This window comes from Schistocerca cancellata, chromosome 5 (assembly GCF_023864275.1).
Source record: "Schistocerca cancellata isolate TAMUIC-IGC-003103 chromosome 5, iqSchCanc2.1, whole genome shotgun sequence".
NCBI classification, from domain to species: domain Eukaryota; kingdom Metazoa; phylum Arthropoda; class Insecta; order Orthoptera; family Acrididae; genus Schistocerca; species Schistocerca cancellata.
In genome coordinates this window covers 250005005-250009376 of record NC_064630.1, presented here as the reverse complement: position 1 = coordinate 250009376, position 4372 = coordinate 250005005, and positions in this window count along the sequence as shown.

Genomic DNA, 4372 nt, shown 5'->3' with positions numbered 1-4372 from the left:
TACACATAAATAAAATAAATAACAAAGCCCTTTGGTGTAGCTGGTTTTGATATATTTGGTATAAAAGCTGGTGTAGGGCTGACTATCTTAATAATCCAGAACAGTGACATAGATATGGAGCACATTGTTACTGGAATATCCACACACACATTATCGGTAACACAAGTCCAAACTGTATAGATTTCATATCTAGCGGCAGAAAATCTTCACACAATATTTGACAGAAAAGGTCATTTATAATTTTATCTACTTAAGAGTGTAAAAAATGAAAGAAGTATTTGCAGTAAAAATACAGGGATACAAACAGAAAAAGAATCGAGACTCTGGAAGGCAGATGAAAATATAGGAACAGTAACAGACAATAGATAGATAGATAGTCTGGAAAAGACAATGTAGAAGTAGAACAGTGTTCAAGATCGCACGACAACATGACTAAAATTGTTCTACCTCTGCATCTTCATCAACATCATTAGTTTGCAATTCACAGTTAAGTGCCTGGCAGAGGGTTCATTGAACCACCTTCAAGCTATTTCTCAATCATTCCACTCTTGTACAGCTCATTGGAGAAAAAAGAATTAAATATTTCTGTACTAGTACTAATTTTTCTTATTCCATTATGGTGATCATTCCTCCCTCTGTAGGTGGGATCCTACAAAATATTTTCATACTCTGAGGAGAAAGATGGTAATTGAAATTTCATGAGCAGATCCTGCCACAGCTAAAAACGCCTTTGTTTTAATGACTTCTGCACCAATTCGCCTATTATATCCTTGGAGCTCTCTTCACTATTTCGCGATATTACAAAACGAGCTGCCTTTCTTCGAACTTTTTCGATGTCCTCTGGCGATCCTATCTGATATGGATCCCACATTGCTCAGCAGTACTCCGGAACACGTCGAACAAATGCTGTGTAAGCAATCTGTTCAGTAGAGCTATTGCGTTTTCTAAGTGTTCTGACAAAAAGCCGCAGTCGTTGGTTTGCTTTGCCCTCAACATTATCTGTGAGATCGTTCCAACTGAAGTAGTTCGTAATTGTAATCGCTAAGTATTTATATTTATGTGATTTATCGTGTAACCGACATTTAGCAGATTCCTTTTATTACTCTTTAGATGACTTCTTTTGCTGTAAATTTTGTCGAACTGATAGACATTCTAATTTCTATACTTGTTAGACATATGTTAGTTTCAGTATGTCTGACGATACGTCCCAACTAATTTTTGGTAAAATATCTTCTTGTTCCAAGTATTTCCAGCAAATTAATCAGTAAAAGAAGTCTTTCGGTACATTTATTTTGCAGATGATCGTTTATTTCCCTCCAGTGAATCAAAATTTAGGGCAGGAGGAAATGAAAAAGTCTTTGGTAATCTGTCCAAGTAAATAAAATTCCTGACAGACAACAGAAGAGTTTACAAATATAGTTTGAAATTATTTCCCCTTAACATTTCTTTCTATACTGAGGAGGAATCATTCAAGGTAGCCCCATAGACAATAAGAACTGCTATTACCAGGTTGTAAAGAACAACAAGCAGTGATATATCAGTAACATATTATATTTACTTTCTATGCAATATTGTCTTCACTTAAAAAATTTCATGTCGTAATGTTTATCATGAATATAATCTATAGAAAATAGAATTCCGTAAATCTATTGACAGCACATGGAGTTCATGCACGAGCATTTTGTAAAGTAGATGTGCTCAGAAATTACAGCGATGTGTGCAAGTAGTTTAAATGAAAAACATAAAATGGTAAATTAGTTTTAAACAAACATTGAACAGAGGCAAGGCAGGACAAACCCTATCCACTAATTTGAAAATGTCGTCAGCAGCCTAGAGCGACTTCAAAGTATTACTTAAGCAAGGTTCTTACTAGCTAATTATTTGAAGAAAAGAATGAGTGGCGTCTGATCAGGCAGAGGTGAAGAACAGTTTAAAAAGATATCTGGTCATTTCCTGGACAATGTTTACTGAACCTGTAGCGAAACTTTGTTTCTTCTCTCGTTCGTGATATTAAAGCTAAAGACAAAGTGACATCATCAAAGAACACTTCAATGTTCATAATCACAAGACTTGTTTTATGAGTTCAAGGAGACGGTTAATTTATGACATGGGCACTTAGTAAGGTGCATATCGCATTACACCTGACGGTACTCATGAGAATAACTGTGTGAGCGTGTGACCATACAAACCAAGTGGATAGATAGAAAACGACTTCATTGTTCCCTCAGAATGCACGAAGCCTAACAAAAATGAAAATAGATGATATAATTCTGCTCACCACGTACAATCTCACCGAAGTACACGAAAAAATGTCTATCCCTACTCAGCAATGGGCTTAACAAGTAACGAATGTTTGGGGGAACTGAGTGAATGCAGCTTTTCCCTACTCAGCAATGGGCTTAATATACAACGAGTGTATGGGAGAACTGAGTGAATGCGGCAGTTGACACAATACACTCTATTCAGGAGAACAACTGGTCGCATCCCCATACACCCACTGAGATTTAGGGTTTCTGTGGTTTTCTAAATACTTAAAGAAAATGTAAGACTGGTTACTTTGAAAAAGATATGGCCCAGTTCCTTAATCATCTTTCTATAACTCGAGTCTGAACTGAGTCTCTAATGATCTCGTCGTTGTTGGAACATTAGTAGTAGATCTATATCGATTCTAGAACACTTCGCGCTTAAATGCGGTATTTGAACTTGCGATGTCATTGACTTTATGTGCAAGGGCTTGTGCTGGTAGCCCACATGCAGGGGTAATGACATTACGACCGAAGATGGAAGCAAGCACTATCCCTTTACCACTGACATCGTTTTCATCACCATGTGACAAGCCAGACACCCTTTCTCCTTTGCTCCTCTCTGCATCTACATCTACATCTACATGGATACTCTGCAAATCACATTTAAGTGCCTGGCAGAGGGTTCATCGAACCACCTTCACAGTTTTCTATTATTTCAATCTCGTATAGTGCGCGGAAAGAATTAACACCTATATCTTTCCGTATGAGCTCTTATCTACTATGTAGGTCGGTGTCAACAAAATATTTTCGCATTCGGAGGAGAAAGTTGGCGATTGGAATTTCGTGAGAAGATTCCGTTGCAACGAAAAACGCCTTTCTTTTAACGATTTCCAGCCCAAATCCTATATCATTTCTGTGACACTCTCTCCCATATTTCGCGATAAGACAAAACGTGCTGCCTTTCTTTGAACTTTTTCGATACACTCCGTCAGTCCTATCTGCTAAGGATCCCACACCGCGCTGCAGTATTCTAAAAAGAGGACGGACAAGAATATGTAGGCAGTCTTCTTAGTATGTCTGTTACATTTTCCAAGCGTCCTGCCAAAAAACGCAGTCTTTGGTTAGCCTTCCCCACAACATTTTCTGTGTGTTCCTTCGAATATAAGTTGTTCGTAATTGTAATACCTAGATATTTAGTTGAATTTACGGCTTTTAGATTAGACTGATTTATCATGTAATGAGTTCCTTTTAGCACTCATGTGGATGACCTCACACTTTTCGTTATTTAGGGTCAACTGCCACTTTTAGAACCATTCAGATATATTTTATAAATCGTTTTGCAATTTGTTTTGATCTTCTGATGACTTTATTAATCGATAAACGAAAGCGACATCTGCAAACAACCAAAGACGGCTGCTCAGATTGTCTCCCAAATAGTTTATATAGATAAGGAAAAGCAAACGGCCTATAACACTACCTTGGGGAACGCCAGAAATTGCTTCTGTTTTACACGATGACTTTCCGTCAATTACTAAGAACTGTGACCTCTCTGACAGGAAATCACAAATCCAGTCGCATAACCGAGACGATATTCCATAATCACGCAATTTCAATACGAGCCACTTGTGTGGTACAGTGTCAAAAGCCTTCCTGAAATCCAGAAACACGTAATCGATCTGCAATCCCTTGTCAAAGAACTCAACACTTCATGTGAATAAAGAGCTAGTTGTGTTTCACACGAACAATGTTTTCTAAACCCATGTTGACTGTGTGTCAATAAATAGTTTTCTTCGAGGTAATTCTGAAACGCGTACGCAGCGATGGTGAGGCATAACAATCTTTGACCAGAGAGTAATAGCAAGCCGTGAGAGTAAGCAGTTTGTTGCGAGATGCAGTAGTAGTGAGTAGCGAGCCGCGAGAGGAGGCAGTCGGTTGAGAGTTTGCAGTGCAGCTGCATGTAGGCAGTCTGTCGGTAATAGCAGCCCAGTGCAGTTGTGTGTGAGGAGTCGACGGGCGTCGACATGGCATTCTGGTCAAGATTCAGGACGAGGTATATTTTTAAATAAGCTTTGCGCTCAGCTAATAATGTATTGTAATGGATCTTAAATGCGTTTAAATTTGTTCAC